Consider the following 27,688-nt stretch of genomic DNA (forward strand, 5'->3'; position numbering starts at 1 on the left):
CCAGAGCGCGGACTGACTTATGGCCACTATAGAAGGAAAGGCGAGAACTAGGGGAAGGAAAAAAAGACAACAAAACAGGTGGAGTAGAGTAGGTTTTATGTGTGGAGGAAGGGAGGGTTTTATGTGTGTATGGAGGAGGGGGGGGTTCTTTTCTTTCCTTCTTTTTTTTTTTTTTTTTTTTCCTGCAGCAGTGTCTCTTTTGGAGATCTAAAATCTGCAAGTGTTACGTCAAAGCTTTCTCCAAATGACTTGATGAGGGTTTTTTGTTGTTGGGTTGCTGCACTCCCGGGACTCATTGGGATGGCAGGATAAAAATTAATTAGAGGCTGTTTGGAGGGGGCTTTGCAAGACAGCCTGAGGCTACGCTTCAGTCTGGTTGTTAGAAGCAATATCATCACCGCCTCCTCGCCCAGCGAACAGACCTGCGATGGGGCGGCCGGGGGGAGCCACGGAACGTTCAACACAGACATCAGAGCCAAGACTTCCTCCCAGAGAGATTACTTACCACAAACCAATGGATCTACCTGCTGACAACCTCAGAAATATGTCTTGTTTCATTTTCAGATTTTTAAGAGGGGTTACACATGAAGCTTACAGAATCCTGATAAAACCGCTCCAGGAGGAGGACGTATCGCCTCTGAAAATGACATTCAGGCCAGGCAAAGCCACCAAGCAGACATAAGGAAGGCAAGAGCCTTTCCAGGTGTGGATTTGCCTCCTCTTCGGGGGTGGCACGCTGAAAAGGGGACTTCTAGAAGTTAGCACGTTTCCACATGACCAAGGCTGACCAATGATTATTTCAAATTCAGGCCATTTACAGGGAAAATAACCCAAGCTGTCTTTGCTCTTCTGGTCTTTATGTTTCTCCCTCTGCTTCCTTTGCCCTGAAGTCCTCACACCTCCTCTCCTCTCTCATCCACATGTAATCCTCCCCTACCTGAATGTACGGGGTCAATGAGCGACCTTGAACTTTAAATAATTGGGAATTGGCTCCTCGAATCCAGATAAAACAGTTTAAAACACAATATCAGCCCTGACGTTTCAACAGCCACCAGTAGCTCTTCTGGCTCTATATTTCACCCTGGAAATGGAATGCAACGTGAGCAAATTCCTGGTCCCCTTCTTAAGAGCATTTTCAACCATCATGAGAAGTCCTGCCCACTTTTTTAGTTTATCTCCAAGGCCAGCATAATAATGTTAGCTAGTTAGTCCTTAAAACATTTCCTGGGATGCAAGCAAATTTCAGATCCTTCTTTTATGGATGGAAAAACTGAGTTTGTTTGTATTTCCCATGTCCAGAAAAAAAAAGAAAGAAAGAAAGAAAGAAGAAAGAAAGAAAGAAAGAAAGAAAGAAAGAAAGAAAGAAAGAAATCTCTGTGTGAGCTCAAAGAAAATGGGGCAACTCCTAAGGCCCTTCCTGCTCCCTAAACTTAGCTGTGTCCGTTTTATTGCCTATAATTGCTTCCTTGCATCATATTGAGAGGTGGGGAGGTGGGGGTAAACTAATGGGAACAATTGCCAAAAGAAAAACAGCAAGCTTTCCCCCAAACAGCTGTTTGCAAAATGAATTCACCATCTGCATAATCTGAAATCACAGGGCCTCACAGCATTTTAGCCACTTGACACTTTCAAATGCGCCTTCTTTCGGGTGAGTCTTACTCTCCCAACCTCACGATCAGAGTTGATCATGGTGCTTACTAACATCTTCAGAAGAAATGAAAAGACCTTCTAGCAAGGCTCACCATTGAATCGGAACACTTGGCTTACTTCAGAGGGGGTGCCAGAGAGTGGTGAGCCAAACTAACAGCACTTCCATGCCCCGATGGCATGTTCTTACACATTACCGGGAAGACAAGAACCAGTCCCTGGGCACAGAGACAATAGTAACTGGTTACTGAGCTCAGCGGGGAGCCTGAGAAAACCCCTTGCCTGTTTGCTCCCTGCCAGAGGAAGGCAAAAGGAGATGGGTGAGGGCTGCATTCAGAAACTAGGTACCTACTAAAGTGAGGGTCAGGGGGTACGACTACATAAAGCAAAATCCTCTCCACTAAGTGCTTTCAAAACTAACCAGTCTGCCTGAAAATCAATCTGCCGCTTTATAAGCAGCCAGCATATTTAGAACCATGGAAATTAAAGATGGAAAAGACCTATTAAGTCTTCTAGAGCATTCCCTAGGGCCCAGTGCAGGCTCATTCCCTGTGGTATATTTGTTAGCGCTATGTCAGGCCTAATTTCAAGTGTCTCAAGCAATGAACATGAAGGAGGCAGAGACAGAGGTGTCTGCCCACCGCAGTGAACAATGATCATGTGATTAGAATTCTCCCAGCTGCTCACTGGCCTTTGGCATGCCCGGAAAGGGTTTGGATTCCCCAGGGCTTGGCCCAGAAGAAAGCAGCAGCTTCTAGAAAGTAGAGACATATAGAGAACTTCTCTCTACCTCTTTGTGTTTAAGCAGAGTAACACGGTGCCTTTCGGAAGCATCCAGGCACCAGCCTCTCTGTAAATAAATTGCCACAAAGGAAGGACAGAGAATCTAGGTGTACTAGAACTCATTTTTTTTTTTTTAATGAAATAAATCCTACCCTTAAGGAATCCAACCTTCCCTCTCACGGGTTTTATTCTGGGTTGGTCAGCAGTCAACTAAATGACCTTTCCAACTGGTGGCAGAATGGAGGACGTACTTTCAGGACTTTATTCTAGAACATTTAGGACCAAGTGAAATGAAAATAAGAGCAGGTGGCTTCACAATAGTACAGTCAAGGGTTTTCTGAGAAAACCATTTCTCTCTTTGTCTCTGTTCCCAGCTAGAGAGGAAGCAAGTGAAATTCACAGTTTCAGGTGGGAGCGTCTTCAAATGGCTGGAAACAGAAGCCAAAGCTAATAGAATCCAGAGAACAAAGGGATCGAAACCAAATACAAACAATGTTTTTTTTATCTCTCAGTTTTGAAATGATGGAGAAAGTCCCTTTAGATATTCTAAATATTAAAAATTCGAAATCTGGGCATTGTCAGGTCCACCTCTGCTCTATGACATGGGTGAAATGAACAGTGAGTCATTCACTGGCCCCGGGCAGAAACCCTGCGACAGTTCTCCTCTACCCAAAGATCGGAAAATTGTGACCGCTTCACATTTCTGGGAATAGGATCATCGAAAGAGACTCTCCTGCTCCATTTCTGCTCTAAAGAAAGAACTCCATTTTCTTTGCCGGATACTTGAAGCAAAACCGAACTTTCACAAGTCTGGAGTTTGACTCACAGGCCCATTCACTCCTGGAGCGCCGCCCCCCACACCCCCACACACACCCTTCCCCCTACAGCCCTCTTCGTCTAAAACATTATCTCATCTCAGCATTGCAGCTTTTTTAAGTTCAATGTCAATAGCTAGTTAGGAGAGGGCAGGCGGGTCAGGGCTTAGGACTCCGAACCGTCCTTGACGTTTCTCTCTAGACTGATGTGCTGTTTGCATCAGCCCAATAAAAAAAAAGAAAAAAAAAAGAAAAAAAATCCCCTCTTTACTATCTGAGAAAAGATCAGAACAGGAAAATGTCAGTTTGAGAGCTAACAGAATTCTGATAAGAATGAACTGGAAACGAGAGAAAGAATGGAAGAAATGCTGTCACTCTAAGAAGCCTTTAATTTAATGTTTTTAGACAAATATGTTCCCCGCTGAGTGTGTGTGTGTGTGTGTGTGTGTGTGTGTGTTTCTCACACACAAGTCTTCCATCCCTCCACCTCTTTTCCAAATGCTCTTCTTGAGAGAAAGGGCTGTCTATTTTGACTTGATTTGATTTGATTTTTACGGTCTTTTCACAACCTTTCAAAGCTCTGGAAGGGTCAACCTCTCTGGCCTGAAAGCTGTGAGCACATACACTCCCACAGAATTTCTTCTAAGCCCTGGGACAGTTTCCACTTTCAGAAGTATCCATACATATTTTTAGAGTTAGAGAGATAATTTAAATTCTCAAGCTTAATTGAACCGACAGAGTGCCGAGCGGAGCGCTACAGATGGAAACACTTTCCTGGTGTGACGACCTCTGAGTTCAAATTTAATACCTACATAATAAAGGCTTGAAGATAATATAATGGGCATTGTTTCTCTTGCCCCCCCTTATTATTAGAGGAAATGGCGGGGTGTTTTTAAATACAGGCTACACGAAACATCAAGAAGTGACCCCCATTAAAAGAGATATTTTTCATGAAGAAAAGGCCGAGTCTTTGATGAATAAAACACTCAGTAGGAGTTAAGTGTTCTTCTGAATGAGAAAAGAAAAAAAGTTTTCTGGAAACCAAGGAGCTGCCTGGTTTACCAACAAAGTGTTTATTGAGTACCTCACTCTGCACCTGGCATTCTCCTGGGCATTTTGTAGCATCGCAGCTAAACCCATAATAATCCTAAGAGGTGGATATTACTACCCGCACTTTCCTGTTGAGGAGAATGAGACGAAGTAAGAGTGGGTTTGCCCAGGGTCACACAGAAACGGTGTGAAAGACTCCGGGTGCCCACCTCTAAGTACAGGACATCTCCCGTAACTACTGCGCTTGTTTGTGTTTTTTATTCATTTTGTCAGGACGCCTTACACGTCCTGTATTCAGCTATTTGTAATGAGTTACAAACGTTCTTTAGAGCAATTTTTTCAAATTTAACTGGGTGTTCTGTACTTTTATTTGCTAAATCTGGCACCCCTAACATCTGAGTCTCATGATCCCAAATCCAGAGGTATCCCCCTTCTTTCACACAAAAGGAATGTTTGGTTGGTTGGTTGGTTTTTTTTTTTTGTTGTTGTTTTTTTCCTGGACATTTCATGAAACAAGCAATATTTACAATAGGTTTGGTGTATAGTAGTTAAGAGTGTGGACTCTTGAGTCAGTCAATTAGTTCCAAATTCTCACTCTGCCACTTGCAAGCAGTGTGACTTTGGCAAGCTTCTCAACCTCCCTGAGGCTTGGGTTGCCTATGGGTAAAATGAGATCAAGAGTAGTGCCAACCTCATAAGGTTGTGTGGAGAGTTTTCTTTTTTTAAATTTTTATTTATTCATTTGAGAGAGAGAGAGAGAGCGTGCGCTTGAGAGAACACAAGCGATGGAGAGGGAGAAGCAGGCTGCCCGTTGAGAGGGGAGCTTGTATGGGAGGTTCAATCCCAGGACCCTGGGATCATGACCTGAGCCAAAGGCAGATGCTTAACCAACTGAACCACCCAGGCACCTCAGGTTGTGTGGAGATTTAAAAAGAGAATGTGTGTAATAAAATAATTAACTCAGTTCTTGGCACATGGTAGGCATTCAAGAAATATTAGCTCTCACCTATGCCCTCAAAGTCATTCTACGATGGCCCTTCCAAAGCAGAGCTCTGTTCATCCCCTTGCTTTAAGACACTCCTTCATATAGACAGTACGGATTCCTCAACCTTATAACATTGCACGTGTACTGGCTCCACCAAACTTCCCGGTCCTATTTCCAGCTTCTACACATAGGAGATAGTATTTATCAGGATAACTTGTTGAATATAACTCTGAATTTAATTCAGGAAACAACTACATTTTCAGGTTTAAGTGTGAATTCTTCTTCTCCCAAATGAGATTCAACGCATCGAGTCCTCGGGCCTCCTTGTCCGCATAGGTGGCTATCAGTTTTGAATTCAAGATGCCAGAGAGCCTAGGATACTCCGAGCAAGAACGCCACACTGGAGGGGCCAGAACACTAGAGAAAGTGCCTGTAGGAAGACTTTTGTCAGGCAGAGACTCCAGGTTTTGCTCTCCAGCACCCTTGGGCTCACCACCGGCCCCTCCCTCTGACCAAGCCCATTTGAGATGATTCCCTACTTGAGTCACATCGCCTCCTGGCTTAGAAGCAACCAGGCCATAAACACCAAGGAGGAATTTTACTGGCCCATCCCCAGCTTGCCCTTTTATTGTCTGGCATTTCCTGTACCTTCTCTCGAAATTGACAAAAGTTATCTTCTACAAAACCCGCGTTTGGTTTTCCGGGCTCAGATTTACGTTATCCGTGAAGGCTTCCTACATAGCTGCATCCTCTCCTTTCACGCTTGCTGGGTTGGCTCTGGGTTCCAGCTGTAAGGCTGAGACAGGCAGGGTCAGCCGCTGTGTGGCCACTTCCATCGCTGACCCGGGAGACACTGAGAAACCCCCAGTCCCTGCTGGCACCGCCGTCCACATGGGTCCCATGCCCAGGACCTGAGGGCAGGGGATCAGGTGGGAGGTGAAGTCAGAGAGGAGGGTGGAAAACAACCCGAAGGAGCCGGCCTTCCCCTGTGAGAGAAAAGAAGCAGTAGGCCAAAGGCTGGCCTTAGTGAACACCAAGGATACAAAACAGGCCTCTTTATAGACACATGACCTGCATCCCCGAGGCCCTGCTCTTTACGGATTCATGCACTGGCATAAGTTCTAAATTGCTGCCAGTTTCACAACTGTTTTTAATTTAAAGGCCTCCAGGCCATGATATTCCAGGGCAGGGAGAGCTTTTTCGGCAGGCAGAGCAGAAGAACGAGATCAGAGCGCCCCCACGGTTTGCGACAGCCCACTTCGCCTCCTCCAGCCTCGGAAATCCTAGTTAATTTCTCTCCGTTTCCAGAACGTACTTCCATTTGGAGATAAGCACACATGCTGGAAACCATTCAGCGGAGGCTCACGGGGGCAGAGCAGTCAAGCGTAGCAGCTATAAACATAACTTCCTTTAAGGAAAAAAAAATAAAATAAAAAGGACGTCTCAGAGTCTTCCAGAACTTAAGACAGTGTGTGACGTCTGAACTGTAACACCAACCATCTCTGGAGGCTGATGGAAAGAGATGGGCTCAGTGACACCCCCGGACAAGGAGTTCACTCAGGCAGGGAATGCTTGACAAATCCCTTCAGGGAGGAAAAAACAAAGGAACACTCACCTCACTTTACAGTAACCCAGTTGCGAAAGAATGGGAGAGTGAGCCAGGATAATTATACAGGCATTTTATTATCCACTGCTGCCTTTTAAAAGGCAAAGTATGAACTTCTAAATGCTCTTTTGGGATCTTCTCCACTTTTCGTCTTCCCAGTTCCAAGGAACAGGCCAGAAGAATCCGGACCTTGTCCAGCCTGTTCTGGACCTTTGTGCCATTTAGAAAAGGCTACTCCCTCTGCAGGGACAATGAGAAAAGAATGCCCCACTTGATAGACAAAAGCCCATGGGCTGCATGTTTGAGTGACCAGCTTCTCCGGTGTATGAAGAAAAAGTTCCATCTCCCTACAGGTGGACATCCCTCTGTGACAGGGCACATGGCACGGCAGCTTGGCAGATAGAATGTCGGCTGATTTCAGCCCGCAGTTGCCCCTCAGAGGGGCACCCTGATGAAATCCACGCAACACCCAACCACGCAAATGGGAATTATACCCCCAGCACACTTCCGTCATTTATTGACATCGCCTAGATGATCGTCTCCCTCCTCCCAATCATCAAAGCCTGTTTATCCCACAACATTTTTTGCCCAGTTCCCTCTGAGTGGTGACTGCATATTCACAGACAATGGCACAAAAGGAAAGAAATGAAAATTGGCTTAGAAGGGCAAAATTTAACTCCAAGACAGTCGTAGATAACGGAGGCAGCGGTATTGTTAAGAGCCCTCACGCAGGTGCCCCCTATCCATCATACACAGACGTGCACTGCCACTTATCAGAGCACGGTGGTTTGGGGAGATGGTCACACTCCCACAGGCAGAGCTGGCAAACAGAAGTCACAAGACTCTGGAAACAGCGACCTTGCTTTAAATCCTGCCTTCTACAAATTGTTCTAGACATTCCCAAAGGAATTTCTCCTACTCAAGAAGAACACCATATAGAAAGAAGCACAGTGACATGGACCACATAATACAGCTGGAGAGACCAGAATGGCAGAGCAAAGCTCTGGCTCTCCCTGGGAACACCAGCATTGGCACACCAGAAAGGGTAGGCAAGGTAGATGGGCATGGAAAGCTTCCTGGCAACAGTTACCAGCCCCCAGCCTCCCTGTGCAGGTGGGCTTCATGCCCACTCTTGTCTCCTATGTCCTTCCTTCAGCATCTGTGACCTCAGGACCCCTGCTGGCAGGCAGGGCATTCAGCCCAGGTGTTCCAGATCCTTCTAGTGAGTCTAGACCAGACTTCAGAGCAAAAGCAAAAACGAAGAAGAAATAAGAATGAAATAATAGGATCCCTTGTGAATGGATCTAAGTCCTGAATCTCTTCCCAACATGCCTTTAAATTTTCCCTACAAACATTTGGATCTGTGCAGAGCAAGTCTGATTTCGTAGAGAAACTTGCTCTCTCGATGACCCCTGGGTCCAAGAGTTGGCTGGAAACAGAAATGACTGGCCAAAGCCTGGATGGATTCAGCTGGGCTCAGTCCCTGAAGGCTTTGTTCTTCAATCTGTTTATACAGTTTCCCGTAGGAGTCTGTAATTTTAATCAGTAAATATCTCCCTTGATTTATCACCTTCTATTGACATAGTGGTAATTCAAGCAGTGGAACTAAAGCTGGGCCTGCTGTGTGTTTTTTCCCCTCATTGTGCCCGGCCTCTGTTTGATTTTTCTCAGTCCTCTTAGGTAATTGGTCCGCCTCTAACACTCTCTGTATGACCGGCTGTGGTCAGGGGTCAGTGGGCTCCCCCTTCCGAAGAGCAGGATGTTCTAACCAATCATGATACAGCCCCATCTTGAGTTTGCTAAAACCAGAGCAGACAAACCACAGACTGATAGGACCCAGTGGATTTCATTTTAAAAGTAGAAATCCAAGATGCTTATAAAGAACACTGTTATTCTCTCTAGCTCCAGAGACAGTTTAGAGACTTACTCTACTGATTTAGTATCTCTGAGTTGAGCAGAGAGATCCTCCTTCCCAAACGTTTTGGAGCTGCCAGTTTCCACATGAGCAGATTGATCCCTCTGTAAACATGGCATTGGGTAAGGCCTGGTACTCGTTCTGCTGTTTATTCAAGTGTTTATTTATTTAGCATTGGTACCGATGGAGTGGTAAAATTCACTGGGCACTCATATCCTGATCTCAGTATCACACTTAATCAAAAATGATCTCCTTGATGGCCAAGGTAAAGAAATGAGGCCTTGAGTTTTAATAGAGCTAGGTGGATTCAAAGCTGGCTCGATATGCTCCAAGGTTCTGTCCTATGCTGCTTGTGTTTGGAGGTGGCCCAGAACCACAAAGAAGGTCTCAATGTTGGAGAACAGGGTCTAGATTTCCAGAAGATTTCCATGAACTGAATTGATGGGCTGAAATTTGAAAGATACAATCGATGTAAAGTTTTGAACTTTGGTTCCAAAAACTAAATGCCAGGACACCAAACAAGGGCAATCTGTTTAAGCATAAGTTTTGTGAGACTGTGTTAGGAGTTTTGAGGTCCACAAGCTCAGTATATTTACTGTATGTCCCTCGGCTGCCAAAAGCACCAATAAAATCAGGCTGTGTTGGTATGAGAATGGTTCCCTTTAATCATTCCATTAGACTTGACTTTCATTGACGTTTTTCATCTTTTTATTTCCTATAATAACTAGAACATTGCCTCATATCACAGAAGCTTATTTAAGTATCATATGGATGGATGGATGGATGGATGGATGGACAGGTAACAAGGGAAGAAACTGATCCATTGGTCAACACTTATCTTAAAAATGTGTCCAGTTTTCAATGTCGTGTTAAAGGATGGACATGAATAAAGTAGAATGTGTCAAAAGAAAAAATGTCCAGATAGTGAGAGTTTGAGAATCATGACATAGGTGAAAGAGTTAAGAAAGCTGGTACATTTAATCTGAAATAGGAGAAGGCAAAGGGATCTTTGGGTGAAAGAACACTGGGAAAGGGAGAGAAAAATTATCCAGATTTAGAATTTTGAAAGCTGATGTGTAGGAGAGGGATCAAAAATAATATCCATTGCCTCAGAGAACAAAGCTAGAAGCACATGGTAGAAGCTATAGAGAAAGCAGTAGATCTCAGCTTAGAACAAGGAAGAAATCTTTACCAGTTAGAAGGGTTTTTGGTACCTACGGGGAAATGGTCTGATTCTACTGATGGGTCTTTCTCTTTCTCACTTACAGTATCATACACAGCCCCGCCTGGAGCAGCTCCTCCACTAAGATGCCTTTACAACTAATTGTCAATAGTCCTTTCTCAATGCTTTATTTAATAGTGCTTTGTGTTAAATTTAGTTTATATGTCTGTCTCCTTCACTAAGTTATAAATTCCTTGAGAACAAGGCTGTTGCCTTTCATATTCTTTGTATGTAATAGACACTCAATCAACATTTACTTCATTTGTCGAGTTAAATAGGACTTGGCAGCCTCTTTGATTCAAGACTAATACCAAAAAATTCATTTGGTTTAGTCTGAGATCTGTGGAAGCACAGACTCTGGAATGGTAATATAGCAATGTTGGCTCTCCTCCAAGGTTCTGTGTATTTGGGGGAAGTGATCATCTGTGAATCTACTTTTCCCATCTTTAAAGTAGGGAGACCCGTAAATTCTAGAAAATTCATTGCAGTAAAACCCATTTATCTACTTCCCATCCAAACCTATATAAACCAGTGAAGTCTTTTACATATAATGGAAGAGATCTTTACTTTCTTCTTCTCTTAAAGCAGTTAATAGCTCTTCAGTCTTTTCCTAATAACTGAAATCACTGAATGGTTTAGTCTGGAAGGATATGCAGATTTCACCTTCAGATCGTATTAATGGAACAGAGTGCCGCAAATGTGCTGATAGACTTGCTTTCACGACTGAGTCACAGTGATGGTACAGATGGAGGTGGGGCCAAGAATGAAATGATGAAGGCAGCTATCCTTATGCTTATTCTCTTAGACAAAAAGAAAAGCTCTGATGCAAGCCCTGGGCTATTTCTCATGATTACATCATTGCCTTCATATTGTATTAGATTCCAGGGTGGGGCTGGACCAGCACTTCAATGAGAAGACCTTTCTTGAAGCTTAGCACTTATCAATCCTACAGTCCATCACACTGCCACATTCTTTCCCAAAGGTGGCAGCATTCTGGTGAATGGGAAAGTAAAATGATTTCCAGAGAAGTAATTAGCAAAGTGCACAGAAGCTTAAGGGGGGAAAAAAGGGGGGGGACAGGCTATCAATCAATAAATAATAAAAAATTCAGTCAAGGGCATTTTCCATCCTGGTGTTCTTGATTATGAGAGAGAGGGAGAGAGAGAGAGAGAGAGAGAGATTCATGAGGACAGGTCAGGTTACCTCTTCTCAGCTCATACTAAGCTCAGTTTCCATATATACAGTGTATACACAGAGTGAGTGGCGATAAAGATAAAAGATGGCAACTATAATTTCACCTCTACCTGGTTTCCTACCATCCTTCTGGGCTTTCAGGTGGGGCTGGAAGATCCCTGATCATGGATGTTTGTGAAGTAATTGCATAGACATTGATCTCTTAATGGCAGACGATGAGTTAATTCATCCCAAACCCTTCTAACTTGGCAGATAAGAAGTTATTAGTCATCAAACTCACTCTGCGCATTATATATTCTATTATTTATCATTTACGTATAAATGAAAGCATGAGCCTTTAACAGAAGAAACTGGCTTACAAGCAAGAGAAAAAGAGTAGAGCGATAGAGGAAGGATGGAGCAGCCCCTGGATGATTCAGAGAATTTCCAACTCCAAGAGACCAGAGTCAATAGTGGCAAGAGGAGGAGAGAATAAATAAATATAGGATTTGGAGAGGAGAGGGTGGCCCAGGAAAAACATGATGGGTTGGGAGGAGTGGTTCTGGTATTAAAAGAGGAAAGGAGAGGAGCTTGACTGATTCATTTATGCATTTATTCCGCAGATGTTTCTCGTGCTTGATAAGAATATGCAGTCATAACCCTGCCCTCAGGTAAACAAATCACATGTAATTGCCAATTGGAAAAAGTGCTAGGAAGGAAACAAATAGAATGTTCTAGAACAAAATCACAGGATTGGGGGAGAAGGAGTAGGACCCTATTTAAATAGACTGATCAGAGATCTCTAAGGAGTTTGCATTTCAAGTCAGGTCTGAAGGATAAGAAAGCACCAGCCACACAGAGAGAAAAAGGTGAGTACCAGAGGCTTTTGTGAAGGGAAGTCCTTGGCAAATTCAAGGAAGCAGACTGTGAATGGCACTTCCATTTATTGAGTGCCTATCGAGGACAGACCCTGGTCTAGGTGCTTCATGTGTGTGAAAGCCTCTATTTCTCTCAGTCCTTTACATAGGTGTTGTTGCAACTCCCGCTGTACCAGTGAGGAAGATGGGGGGCTAGTGTTTCTGCAGTTGAGGGCCGAGGAGGGATGGCTCAATAGCAAATGGGAGAAGTAGACAGGGATCTGCAGTTTCCAGCAGAGACGCGCAATTCCTCTGATTTGGGTTTTTAAACCGCCCCTCTGGCCTCTCATCGATGAGTAGACAGAAAGAGGCAAGACGGGACGTGGAGGGACCACTTGGAAGGTGTTTCAGTCTCCAGGCAAGACTAGAGGTGGCTGGGCCAGGAGGGTGGCAGAGGAGATGGCGGGAAGTGGTGCATTCGAGGCATGTTTTGGCCGCATTGAGATTTGAGAGGCAGCCAAACAATGAGGACACAGAAAGAAAACACATGGACTCAAACCTAATCCCAGCTGCCTTCTACTATGAAAGACAGGGAACCAAGAGAGTGTTGAGAAATAGACTCCTTGAAATTGGAAGACTTTCAGGCCCCGGACCAGGATCCTGCCTCGCTGTCAGTATAAAACTTAAATACCCATCGCCTGCATGTTGCGGTTTGGCTGCCCTAATTTCTCTCATGTTTTTTGTTAAATGGATAACACACACACATACGCACACACGTCCCTCCTGATCCACTAAGCATTGAGAAAGAGTCAACAAGAAAGGTTTCCTTCTGGAACCAGAGAAGTCTTCACGCAGAGAAGTGAGACCAGCTATTCAGAAACTGCAGTTAGAAAAAAAAACAAAACAAAACAAAACAAAAAAAAAAAACGGAAAAACAAAAGAGACCAAGAAGACTAAACCGTGTAGACAGCTCACCTGGGGGAAACAGGCCTCGCTAACCTCAAGCCAATCATTAACCCTGTCCAAGGCCATCAGGACACTCACTCGCTAGGGGAATTTTAGGAGCCTGGAAACTAAGAGCAAAGTTTATTTTCAGAACAAGGCCTGAAGAAGGAAGCAAAGGATAAACAGAGACCAAATGTTTTAATGATTTGAAATGGTTTCCACCCAAACACCGTTCCCCAAATTTTAAAAGAACAGAGGTCGGGGAGGACCGCTGGGGAACACTGTCCGTCAGCTCTGTGCCGGGCGGCCTGCAGCGGCCCCATGCTCTCCCTGCCACAACACTTCTTCACTGGCAATGGCTGGGGGTACCTGGAGGCCAGTTTGTGACTTGGCCAGGGCCGGGCGTCGAAGCCTGGTGAGTTTTCCGGGCGGCCATCTGGAACCGTCCTGGCTGCAGAACGGTAGCCACAGTCGGCTCTCCAGGGACCGCCTCTGACTTTCATGCGATACAGTTCTTCATCTGGGTTTTATAGAGAACAGGGGTCTTGACCCCAGAATGGGAGAGAGCACAGCCTTGTTAGCACCCTGTCCGGGGAGAACTGGAAGGATGAATGTGGGGAGGAGGGGGCCCCGGGCAGGCCGAGGCGCGCAGGCCCTCCAGCCGGCCCTCGGCTCCCGCAGGCTCCCCAAGCACACGCGGCTCCAGACCAGGAACCCACTCTGGGCACGTCGGGGAGGGCGGGCGCAGAGGACAAAGGTGTCGGGAAAAATAACTGCTAATATGATCAAATGTGAGTGGATACGACAGGCCGCAGCCCATCGAAGATCTCAGGAAACCCAGCTCGGAAAAAGTACAAAAGTCCTTCAGTGTGAGGTAATGAGGCGCGTCTAATTATATTTAAGAAAGAAACAGCAAGAAATGCTTTCAAAGCCTTCCCCCTCTTTCTTCCCCCCGCAAACCAGTCCAAATCCCAAACGGAGGGACACCGTCATTTCAGAGAAAGTGAGGAATTTCTGAGAGCATCACGGGAAACAAGGTTGTGATTTTCCCAGAACTGAGAAAAACTATCACACAAACCTTCCCCTGGCCCTCCTCTCCCCTCCCCCAAAAAGCTCCCATCAGGAACCAGCAGGGGGAGGAAGAAAAAAAAAAAAAAAACCAAAAAACACACAGGCCGCCCCACCATGAGAAATCAAGGCAGTTGAAATGACATTTGACACCGCCAGGCCACAGCTGAAGAACAAGGGAAAAGTTTTAGGGTGACTGTCACTGACCCATAGTCTCTCACTCCTAACCTTGCTTTCCAACATATGTTTCTCATTTCCTTGCTTATAGCTGGTCCAAGCTAATGATATGTGTTTTGGCCGGGATCCCGTGCTTGGCATACAGCCGGTCTTGTTCTCATTGTCCGGGCTACTTACAGAAACCTCTTTCTCTGTCTCTTTCTCTCTCTCAAAAAACCGGCTTGAAAGAACAGTAAATATGCAAAACAGCCCCCGCGCTCTATACAGCTACCATCTTGAACATGGCCCCCTCTACCCTAACACACCCCACAATAAAGGCCTGAAGAGACTGCCCACGGGTGAGGGGTACGTTCAACACAAAAGCAGTGGAAATTCAAACAAATTGGCCCATTAGAGTCTCACACGGCTATAAATACAGCTCGGCGCGGGCTATTTTGAGGCATGGTGGCATGGGAAAGTTCTGCCTGGAATCTTGAGTTTGTCAGAGGAGACGGATCTCTCCCAAGACATGGGAAGAAGACGAAGCACGCAGCAGACAGGGAGGAAGGAGGGCATCGGATCTGGTCAGCTCCAGGGCAAGGTTAGCATCAGATGAGGAGACTTGGCCAGGCCTCCCCGCCTCCCCCCGCCCGTTCTCCAGCACCACTGGCCTTGCCATTGGAGGTTTGGGCTCTGGTGTCACTCAGAGTGTCCATAACCTCTAAAAAAGCTGAACATGCCCTTTTGCTCCTCAGAGGTCAATGGACCATTTCACTCTTCCTGAAAGACCGGGCAGGCGAGAGGAGGAGGGGTGGGAACGAGAGCAGCCTAGCTAGTCTGGGCAGGCCCCAGGCTGCAACCAGCATCTCTGGCTGACCACAAGGGAATCCTGGGGACGCCATTTTTTTGCTGGTCAGACCCCAAAGTGTGGCACCCGGTACATTTATACTATGAAAATAGAGCAGACTTGTGTGGATTTTAGGACATTGGGACCCGTACTGAGCCTTAGCAAAATATGCAGGCAGAGAATGCATATGCAAATATGGAGAGCTGCTTCACATTTCCCCTCGGGTGTGTCAACAGATGGCAATTAACTGCTAGCAGTTAGGAATGAGTAAACACAGAAAACACGGATATTTCTGCATTGTGTACCTGCCCGCTTTGGGGGAACACAGATTCCTCAGATCCCTCGCCGTGCAGTCCCTCTGCTGGGTCTGCTGTACTGTCGTTATTTTTAGTGGACCCTGTATCTGTTTCTGTTCAGAAAGCATACCCAGGATGACTTTGGATTTTTTCACTTATTTAATAAGACTGAGCACCTGCTGTATACCAAGCACTGTCCGAGGCATGCGGTCGCACAGCCTGGGGGATGCATTTGATCTGTCCCCGACCCTAGTGCAGTTTTCTTAACTGCACATCCCACTTTACCCAGGACAGCTCAGTTTATCTCTGTTGTCCCCTCTGTTGCGTAATTATTAATAGCGCTTCTTTTCATTCTCCAAGTGTCCCAGTTTGGATGATAAATCATATGGTTACTCGATCTACAGTCCCTTTTTTAAAAGTGCTTTTTTTGGTATGAAATCTAATACACAGAGAGAAAAGTGCAAAAATATAGCATCCTCTATTTCCGAGGCTCTTTGTAACTTGCAAAAGTCAAGAGAGGGTTCCCAAATTATCAAGACAATGGCTTCAGCAGATTAAATTTTAATTAGTTCAAGAACAGGCTCCACTACATTCTGGGCTTGAGTCCTCACCACAGGCTGAAGTTGGTTCTGCCCTCCCAGACATTGCCTGCTCTGGATTTTCCTTGTGGCATCTGAAACCTCACAGGGACGGCCACCACGCACGGGGACAGCTGGGGCACACGAGGGCACTTGTCCCTGTACAGGCTAGAAAGGAAGAGCCATTCGGGTTACCATGACAACACTCTTTCCTGAAAATCTCTGACTGACACTTCCTGGGGAGACAGGAAGTAAGGACAGGAAGACACCGAGGTCACTCTCTTCCCATGTCCAGTGCTCCCACCTCCCGGACTTGTCTGATATTTGACCTCTTCTAGCTGAGTCTTCTCCCATTCCCATCAGCAAAGCTGTCCTGGGGGCGAAGGCAGCCCACTGCTTCTGTCCTCCCCTTCTTCACCACTAGCTGGTGGAACCTCCCACATAGCTCAGTAAGAAGCTCTATAGAAGTAACTAGATGCTCCAGAAAGCCACAAAGCTGATTCCAAAGTAAAAAATGAAAATTTGGGGGCACCTGGATGGCTCAGTGGTTGAGCCTCTACCTTTGGCTGGGATCGAGTCCCCACATCAGGCACCCCACAGGCAACCTGCTTCTCCCTCTGCCTGTGTCTCTGCCTCTCTCTCTGTCTCTAGTGAATAAATAAAATCTTCAAAAATAAATATTTTTTGGACAATCTGCACTTTCATAATCCATGTGACGACATGTAATAATCATTCAACAAATGTTATTGGGTGCCCACTGTGTGCCAGGCCTTGTGCTAAAGATCGGATGTAGGGTATTGACCAAAATGGGCACGGTCTCTGCCATCGTGGAGCTTACAGTATCTCAAGGGAGACAGACATTAAAGGGATAATCCCGCAATAAATGCATAACCACGGATTGTAGTAAGGATGACAAAGGAAAGGTACAGAGTATAAGAGAAAGTCCAAGGGGACCCAACTTACAGTTGAGTGAACCAGGGAAAGCCCCCCTAAGAAGGCAACTTTAATCTAGGACTTAAATGATGAATAGGAAGTAGGTAAAGAAGCCCACTGATATCAAGAGCCCATGAGTCACCACGGTATTGAGCCTAACTTTCATAGTTTACTGAAATATGTCACTTCAAGATCAGAAGAGCTTTGGGATGCCTGGGTGGCTCAGTCAGTTGAGCATCCCACTCTTGATTTTGGCTCAGGTCATGACTTTAGGCTCATGGGATATAGCCCCCACTCCTCAAGCTCAGTAGAGAGTCTATTTGTCTCCCTCTCCTTCAGCCCCTCCCCACAGCTCATGCTCTCTTTCTCTCTCTCTTTCTCTCTCTCCCTGAAATAAATAAGATAAACCTGAAAACCTGAAAAGGAAAAAGGATTAGAAGTGTTTTGTGGGTATGTCTTTCAAACCTACAGATTTATAACCTGCATCACAAATAAGACAAGGAGGTAATAGTAGATCACTTCTAGGTTCTTAGTTAATCGTTTGAAAAGCTATAGGTGAGGCATTTGAAATGTAGAAAGTGCTCAGAGCATGGCATTCATCTCCCTGGAGCTTTTTTACCAAACATGGGGTTTCTCATATATGAATGCCCAACACCTAGCATGATTCAAAGTAGATTTACATAGTAAGTGCTCAATATACATTGAATGAAGGAAGGAATCCAGGAACAAACAAATTAACTTTTATAGGATGTCTTCTGTGAACCAGGCACTGGGCCAGATATTTTCACAAATATTCTCTAATCTCAACACCATAACATGATTGCACCTTTCTCGAGGCTAGGATTCTAACGTGCTGAACTGAACAATAGCTCTGAAAATAATGATAAAATATGACCCTAATGAAGTTAGGAGAAGCAGATGAGGGAGAAAGTGCTTTTCGGGAGCATTTTGAAATAGCAAGGGAAGATGCAAGCCAATGAAATGAAAAGGCACAAATGCTCCAAAAAGTCACGGAAGTGAGACCAGAAGGCTCTCATGGGAGGATGTGAGGCAGGATGGGCAGCAATGCTAAAACCCACAGAACAGTCTGGGCCCCTGCAACAGTCTGCAGAATGTTTTGTCGGTAGAGATGATGCAATTGGAGTGTATTGTCCTTGAGACAAACAGTAAACATGCCCCCAAAAGTCTGGGTGGCGGATTGTGTTTATAGAGAACAGAGAGAAATGAATTTGGGCTCGGTGGAACATTTAAGCGCAGAGAAGCTTCAGAAACAATAATGTTATAAGGCTAGCAGTTATGGAGCAGGTGGTCATAGGGCCATTTTCTGAAACAAATGTAATAAAGGGAAGTGTGAAGTAAAAAGTAGTTCTGAATCTCACTGGTTTGAGAAAGGACATTGAAAAAAGAAGAAAACTAAACACAGAATTTTATATTTTAAGGGGTTCCTCTAGTCTAAAAGAGACAAGTCTTATAGTGAATGATTCAGACAAGAGAGTGTAAACAAAGGCAGGAGTTTATGCTATCAAAGATGGGAATGGGAAACATAGAATCATCTTAGGCCCAGAAATCTCTACATTTAAAAACCATCCACATTAAATTGGGGATGAATGGAAAAAGGAAATGTCTGAATAGGTTCAAGGGGGTTGGAAAAAACCCAAAGGCAGAAATGATTGCCCCTTGTAGGGGGCTCTGCTTTTCCAGAGGATTTTCTGCAGAAATGGACCTGAGCTTAAACTTGGTGCTCTGTTCGGCTGAATCCTGGCAGTTCTGCGGGATGGTGACAAGTTCTATAATTGTCCCAGCTTTATTGTTTTTCCTCCACAAACCTATTTGTGAAAGTGCCATAAAATCGTCTTACCCAAAGCTCTCAGTTTCAGGAAATATGATACACACAGATCAGAGGAAATTAATATTTTTTTTTATTTCGCAGCGTCTGGGCCCAAGTTCAGCACTGAAATGGTTAAAATATCAGCACATTTCACTGGTCTTGGGTTACTCATAAACATTCAGCAAAGCAATTTCACTCAATCGCACATATTAACTGCTTAAGTTCTTCTCTCCGAGGATGTGGGCTGTTATTTTATGCCAAAAGTCCTGTAATTAAGTTTGACATAAGCGCATGGATTAAATATGTGGTTGGGGCGGGGGGCGAGGAGTGGAAGGTTTTCTCCCCTCGCCGTCTTGCCATATGGAGACTGTAACCAAATAATGTGCAAAAATTTTTAAGAGAATTTCCAATCTTATTACTCACTGTTGTTTATCAGGTAAGTCACAAGGCCAATGCACTTACAAAACCAGTTTTTCTTTTCCCCGATCTGGCAATAAGAACAACACAACAGTATTCTTAAAACAGCCCCTGGCCCTCACAGTACAGTCTTTATAAGGCAGACCACAGGACAGCTACTAAAACCCCTCTGATGGGCAAGCAACTGTGGCTGTCGTTTGGAGCTAATTTGTCGGACTGATCATCCAGGCATCTATTTTGAACGCAGAGACCATGATGAGGGTGTGATGCATCGCATTGCTTTGTCAGTGATGGGAAGGTCTGCACCATTCGGATGCACTTCATGCTGTGGGGATTTATATCATGCCCAGTGTCTCCCTGTCCAAAGGGTCCTCGGGTGACTCTGAAAAGGCCCAAATCACTAAGCAGCATAATAACAAATTTACTTTCAATTTCTGGCCATATTCATGAAGGTTACTTGTTGTTTGAGATATGAATGCCCTTATTCCTCCTTTCCTAAAAAAAGCTGAAAAGAGTTTTTTGAAATGTTGGAAAGAGAAAACATCCTTCTTGAGTCCCCCCCCCGTGCTTCCCCCCCCCCCCACATCGGAGGGAGCGCCCAAGAGATTACCCCTAAAAAAGGAAGTTAAGCAGCAGGCTACCTCCTACCTTCCGTCCTGTTAGACTTGCTCTAGTGCTCTTACCCAATTCTGGATCTTTCCCTTCACTGGTTGAACTGAGTTTGCTACCTTCTTGGTGGCTTCGTCCTGCTATACCTTCTTTAAAGCATCAAAGCACATCATCCAAATCACTGCCACCCTCAAGTTCTTTATACTTCACCATCGTTCTGAAGAGTCTCATCGTAACTGTTCCCAGTTACCTTCTGCTGTGTCCGTATAATTCAGTCCTGAATCTTCTCCTTTTGGAGGGCCACCATCTGAGCTTCTCAGAACATTGGAAACCCCATAAATTCCCATGTTGTGCTAACTTCTCGAGTGGACTTCTGACCGTTTTAGTGTGTCCATTTTTATTTTATACTAGGTGGCGCAAGCTGAGAACAGTGTTGAGATAAAGCCTTGATATTTGCTACAGAGGAGTGAGAATAATTTACTTAGGTTCAACACAACCCTCTGTATTCCCGTAATTTGAAGGAATATCTACAATATCATTCAAAAGCCCATCCCAAACCCTTCAGGGATGTTCTTGTTTCTTAGTTTATCTTCCTCATTTTATAACTTATATTTCTGCTCATTAAATTACATAAGCCTGTTACTAGGTCCACAGCCTTAATGTATTCCAGGCATTCTGAATTGTACTGTACTCTTCTGTATTATCCCCCAATCTGGTACAAAATAGAATTACCTTCGACTCTACTATCCATGTTATTGTTGGAAATTGTCTGATTCTCTTAAATGGTTTTCACTTTTTCTTTGATATCTTTGGTAGTTCTTTTTTATTCTCAAACCTTACTCTCTGGAGGAGCCAGTTCATAAGACTTGTCTAAGAGAACTGATGAAATGTGCACCCGTGTCCTGGAGCTGGGCTGCCTCGGTCATGATGGGTGGGGGGAAAAGACAGAGTGGATCGCCCCTCCCTGAGTCTGGTCTGATGACTTGAAATTAATGGGACTGACCCAAGGCACTCTGAGGGAGATGGGCGCATTCCACTTTCTAACCATGTCTGGTTGCGTTCTCCATGGACCCGTCTGCCACTGTCTCCTATCAGTATCTTATTCCTCCATAACAACTCCAGAAAGAAGGGAAAGCCAGGCAAGGGTACAAGACTAGGCACCAGGTGGAGTGTGGCTGGGGCTGCGTGAGACTGCCCTGAGTGGGACATGTGTGGTATGTGAAGAACCCAGGAGCCCCAGCAGAGTTGTACAGTTCTTCTCAGAGGCCTATTGAAAACCTTCTGCACTTGAGCCTTTCTCATCTGTGTCTCCAAATAAGAATCTAACTCCTCTTAGATTTTTCCTCTTAGATGCTATCAGGTCTTGCCTCCAGGCTGGGATAATTCTAGCATGGATCATGTATTCCTCCTGCATTCCCTGTCTTCCCTCTGATGTACCCATGGGACTGAGAACCTATTGGGGATGTTTGAGGTCTGTGCTCACAGCTTTCTAAATCTGGCGGTTGCCCCACTGAAGAGGATGGTCATTTTCTCTGCAGTTGATGCATAGTGTTTTTTCAGTTCCAGTCTTCTTGAGTATGATTCGAAATTACACACCCCCATGCTTGTCAAGGAGTTGTAGAACCTAACAGTGCAGTGAATAAGAATGCAAGCTCTGAGGCCCGACCACCTGGGGTCAAATCCAAGCTCTGACATTTATTAGCTGTCCGACCTCAAGCATGTTAACTTAACCCTGGTGACTCATTTGCCTTATGCATATCACAGGGAATAATAGAACATTCCTCATGGGGTCTTTGTGAGGATTAAGCACATAAGGGGTTAATGAGAGAGCCTGGCCCATGGAGAGCCTTCAGTAGGTGTTGGCTATCTTCCAAATATTCCAAGTAATGTCAGCTACATTGTTTTTGGTTTGAGATGAACTGGTCCTTCAAAGACCTAAGATACTCAAGCTCTGGAGAGGATGAATGCTGAATACATCCCTGTCTTCAGGTTGTACTTTTCTTGACAGCATTTAAATATAACCTTTCATCAAAACTAACAGTCAACCCATGACTCAACCTCTCAAAGCCTCATATTATTTAAGGACATAAGGACTCAGGAAATGGAAACACCAATGCAAAAATTAATACAAGAATTTAATTTCAAAATGCTTATTGTTTCCTCTGCTGGATATAGATACAAATTACAGTTCTCACATGGGTTCCCCATAGAGGCCAGAAGCTTGCTAGAGTTTCAGGGTAAACCAGCAGCTCTGCAACCTCCAGCAAGAGCTTCATCCAGACTCCTGACCCTTAGCTGCCACACTGGGGTGATTCACTGTGCCCATGCCTACCTCACAAGGCTGTTCCAAGCAAGAGAGTAAAAACATTTGGAAATATAATCATTGTTATGAGACACATAGTTTCTATTAAATAATGTATCTTAAAATCAATAATACCACTTTTTAAAACTTATGTATTTATATTCATGCAGAATATTGCAACATACTCTGGAGGACTGCATTTCTCCCATCTCATTGTCCAGGTGATACCCTTTTCTAATGCCCAAAGTAAGCCTCGCTTCTTCTAAAAAGTCACCCTGCACATAGACATACAAATGCAACATTACATCTTCTCTCTTTTGAACTATTAGCTCACTACTGTCATTTTCACTTGCTTTGGTACTTAATTATCTGTTCCAGGAGTCAGAGGGCTTTCCTCTAAAGGTCCGGATAGCAAATATTTTAGCCCTTGTGATCCATACTGTCTCTGTCATAACCACTTAACTCTGCTATTGTAGCACAACAGCACCGCACCATAGACAATATATAAATGAATGGGCATGACTGTTTTCCAATAAAGCTTTATTTACAAAAACAGGCACGACCCATGAACCATAGTTTGCAACTCCTAATTAATAGCCTAAGTTTGTTGTTGAACATCTTTATTTGTGCCTCTGTAGTCTACCCAACTGGACTGTCAGAACCTCAAGGACAAGAGTCTTAATTAGGTGTTTGTAATGCCCCACTTCCCATTTCTCCTGAGCCTAGCACCTGGTTCAGTACATACCTGTTGGATTAAACTATCCCATGGGAAAATTGTATATTTATTGTGAGTGAATTAACTCAGGCAACCAAGCCATGCTGAAGGCCCTGAAGAGTTAAATCAGGGAAAAGAGAAATGTTGTCCCTATGGAAGGAGAGACAGCCATCTGCACGTCAAACATACGACCGTAAGAGAAACGTTGCCCACTGATCACTGTCAGATCCTGAAGGAAAAGCTATGGAAAACACCTGAAGACCACATGTTCCTGGAATTTGAGCTCTGTGCGTGAATAATGTCATAGAAGACCCAGAATATGGGTAGCCTGCCTCTTTCCTAAGGACATAGTTGTAACTTTGAATTTACAGACAGTCACTATTCTTTGAAGGTAACTCTTTTATTATTATCCATAAACTTAGAATAATAATAACAACTTCACTGTTGTTTCCCATATAGATTCATCTGAAAATAAATATTTTTATTTGTGGAAATATGATACTTCAGCGGCAGGGAGAATAGTGGTTAAGAAGAGCAGGACCTAGAGTTACACCTCACTCAAACCTATGAGCCTTTGAGTAAGTCACTTAACCTCTCTAAGCTTCAGTACTCCCTTCTGAAATGGGAATCTGGGGAGGGTTAAATGAAACCACATATATGAAGAACTTACTATAGGGCTCAGGATGGAGTGAATACTCAGTAGTTATTAGCATCTAGTAATAGCAGTAGTAGTAGCAGTCAAAATCACAAGACTCAACGATATTTCTTTAAACACAAACATATGGCCTAGGGATTCCATTCCTAAACACACCCAAGAGAAATGAAAACTTATATGCACAGTAAAAAATCTATATACAGAGAAACCTGTACAGGAATGTTGATAGCAGCATTATTCATAATAGCCAAAGAGTGGAAACAACCAAATGTGCAACAACAGTCGAATGGATAAACAAAATGTGGTATGTGGTAAACAATGAAATATTACTTGGCCATTAAAAAAAAAAAACAATGGAGTGCTGATGCACACTACAACATGGATGAGCCTGGCAAACATCATGTTAAGTAAAAGAAGCAAGTCCCAAAAGACCACATTTGTGTATATAAGTTCATTTATATGAAGTGTCTAGAATAGGCAAATAGGTAGAACAGAAAGTAGATCAGTGGTTGCTGGGGGCTGGGGACAGGTGTGATGTCAGGTGAATGTGGAGTGACTGATAATAGGAATGGAGTTTAGGGGGAGGGAATGATGAAAATATTCATGGGGTGCCTAAGTGGCACAGTCAGTTAAGCATCTGCCTTCAGCTCAGGTCAGGATCCTGGAGTTCCAGAACTGAGCCCCAAGTCCAGTTCCCTGCTCAGCAGGAAGTCTGCTTCTCCCTCTGCCTTTTGCCCCATCTCGTGCTCTCTGTCTCTCTCTCTGTCTCTCTCTCTCTCTCTCTGAAATAAATAAAATCTTGTTTTTAAACTCCAAAAATAAATAATGGTTACTATTGAGCAACCCTGTGAAATACTAAAACTACCTTAAAAGGATAAATTTTATGGTCTGTAAATTATATCTCAAAGAAACTCTTTTTTAAAAACATTTTTAAAAAGTAAATTAGCTATCCTCATCAAAAAGCAATCTGTAATATATAACTTTTTCCCCCTTGATATGAGCTAGAAGTTTATAGTTTAAGAATTCTACACACAAAAAAAATGTGTCATGTGCAGATAGATTTTAAAAGCAGATTACTTATGGAGCACCTGGGTGGCACAATCAGTTGAGTGTCTAACTCTCGGCCCGGCTCAGATTGTGACCTCGGGGTGGTGAGATGGAGCCCCACATAGGGCTCCGCACTCAGCACAGAATCTGCTTGAGTTGCTCTCCCTCTGCCCCTCCCCCTGCTTGTGCTCCAGCATGCTCTCTGTCTCTAAAATTAATCAATAAATCTAAAAAAAATAAAGGCATTTTAGCCATTAAGTTCGTACATCCATGGTGTTTAAATGTACTCATCAAGGATGTGTATACATGATCTTCATTTATAAACTCCAGTTAGTTGTAAGAATCACTCAGTCAGGGCACCTGGGTGGCTCAGCTGGTTAAGCATCTGCCTTACTCAGGTCATGATCTCAGGGTCCTGGCATCAAGCCCTATGTTGAGCTCCCTGCTCAGCAAGAAGTTTGCTCTCCCTCTCCCTCTGCTCCCCACCCCCAAACACACTCATGCTGTCTCTCTCTCTTTCTTAAATAAAATAAATACATAAAAATCCAAAAAGAAAGAAAGAAAGGATCAGTCAGATTCAATAACTGTGTTGAGAACCTACTGTGGGCTGTACATTAACTAGGACATAGGGACATAGGGGAGAATAAGATCCTAGGATCATGAACATTTATGGTTCCGTAGGTCTCTTTGCACATCACAGCAAACGGGGTGATTTCATCTCATTCCACTTTTCTGTAGTTTCTGTATCATAAGAACAATTGCATTTTTTCTAAATAGCCATCATATTACCCTCTTAAATCTGCCCTTTCACATCCTTCTCCTCAGGGGAGGTCACCCCCATCCCCATCCCTGAAGAATCATCATTCTGGATTCTAGAAGTTTCAATGAGTTCAGAATCCCTTAGTTTTACAAAAATAGGTAAGGCCATGTATGGGTTGTATTTTTTCACTTGGGGACCTGCAGTAAATGAGAGATTCTCAGACTTTTATGAACCTAAGAATCCCCCAGGAACCCCGGGCAGGTTCCTGGGCCTCAGCTACAGAAAGGCAAATTCAAGAGGTTCGAGGAGGAGCCCAGGAGACAGAATATTTAGCAAGCACCCAAGACACTCTGATGCAAGAAGGCATGAACCACACTTTGAGAAATGCCACGCTCAATGTTGGAAATCAATGAAAGCATTGCCAGATGTTTACTGTGCACCAAACTTAAACACGCACATTCTAGGCACTTTGGGTGATACGAAGACATAGAGTCTCCACACGGAGCACATAACCAGGTCTGGAAGACCTGAAGGACACAAGCATGATAACTGACTGCCTCCTGGACATGATCTATAACAAATGAGTGGCCAAGCCCCTCAAGGCTGTAAGAATTCAGAAGAGCACCACAGCCCCATGAGCCCCAGTGGCTGAAGACCCTTACGGAGGAGAGAGCTTACTTAAGCCTAACCATAAAAAGTAACTGAGATTGTAAAGAGGTGAATAGAAGGATCTGATGCAGACAATGGGGGAAATTTGTCTCAGAGAAGTTGGCCATAGTATGTTTATGTGAGGAATAAAAAGAAGCCCCATGGTAAAGCAGAGTGAGGTCAGATTCTGGAAGGCCCTAAATGCCTTTCCAAGGGACAGGGATTTTACCCATTGTGGATAGGGACCTACTTTCAAACAAGAAAGTGGCAAGCTGAGATCAGGGCTATGAAAGGATTCATCCAATAGTAAGTCACTGCGAGCATTTTCAGAATGAAGTGACACATAAATAATGAAGTAATAGCAGGACAGAAGTAGAATCCAGAATGGACTGAAACAAGGGAAGACTAGCTTACCCCCCAACCCCAAACAGCCAGAATTCCTATTATACTTAAAAGGGAAAAGCAATGTTGATATTATTTCTTTCTTACACTCACAATAAGAGAGATGTTACTTGAAAGATGCAATCCAGGGCACCTGGGTGGCTCAGCAGTTGAGCCTCTGCCTTTGGCAGTGACGCAGGGTCCTAGGATCAAGTCCCACTTCAGGCTCTCCATGGGGAGCCCAATTCTCCCTCTGCCTATATCTCTGCCTCTCTGTGTGTGTCTCTCATGAACAAATAAATAATATCTTAAAAAAAAAAGAAAGATGCAATTAGGAAGTAAGATGAGAATAGCAAGAATAAAGGACACAACGATGGAAGAAAGGATTTATTTAACCAGCCTCGGAGACAGAAAACAATGCCTGGAAGGTGAGACAGAGAAAGGCATGGAAAGCCATGTCTTCTAAGCCTTGCTTGGGGTTCTCATCCTTAGGACCTGGCTCATGAGAGCTGGGAGGAGCAGCATAGCTTCCCAGGAAAATGGTCCACAAACACGAGAAGCAACCTTCACAAATGACCACAATGACTACTCAGGAAAACTTGGTAAGACTCTTAATCAGAAAGGGAGAGCTGTCGTTGTGTAATAGTTAATAATCCTAAATCCAAACAATGCCTTGTGTTTAAGGAACTATGTCCTTTGCAATAAAGCTTACAAGAGAAAAATAACAAGGCACTTGGTTCTGGTCTGTTACACAGCTTTTGCCATGTAACCAACCACCCCAAAACTCAGTAGCTTAAAACAGTAAATCATTTCTCACAGTTCTGTGGGTAGGCGGGACAACACACCAGGTCTGAGTTGGTTTGACTACAAGGGATAAACAAGAATGGCCTTGTTCTCCTGCGCTGGGCTCAGTGTCAGCCCAAGTGACTCCCTACCCCATGACAGACTCGCCGGGGCTTCTTCACATGGTGGCCTTGGGGTTTCAAAGGGTAGCAAGAGAACCAGCCTCAGGTCTCAAGCAGTTTCAAAGCCTCATTCGCCGTTGCCCCGTTGGCCAAAGAAGGTCACACAGCTAGACCACAGTGTTGGAAGGCTCTGCCCAAGAGCACAGAAAGAAGGAAGGGGGACTGTCTGGCCATTTGTACTCTGTCTAATATATCATGCTTCTCTAAAGGAAGTGGCAACTGTCTGCTTAATCTTGCTTAAAGGATCTGGAAGGATAAGGGTCCATGTGGGCTTACGCTGTACTTGTCTGAATGCACATATTTGAGCTGTTGTGAAAGAAATTCATAAATATGTATTACTGATTTTTACAAAGTCTTTTAAAGAGGAGGAGAGAGAAAGAAGAAGAGAAAGAAGGAAAGAGGGAAGAAAGGAAGGAAGAAGGAGGAAGACATCGTTCTTGGCATATCCAATTTCATTCCTTTGCATTGCCGGAACACTACCAATC

The sequence above is a fragment of the Nyctereutes procyonoides genome, unplaced genomic scaffold (assembly GCF_905146905.1).
Source record: "Nyctereutes procyonoides isolate TBG_1078 unplaced genomic scaffold, NYPRO_anot_genome, whole genome shotgun sequence".
In the NCBI taxonomy this organism is placed as follows: Eukaryota; Metazoa; Chordata; class Mammalia; order Carnivora; family Canidae; genus Nyctereutes; species Nyctereutes procyonoides.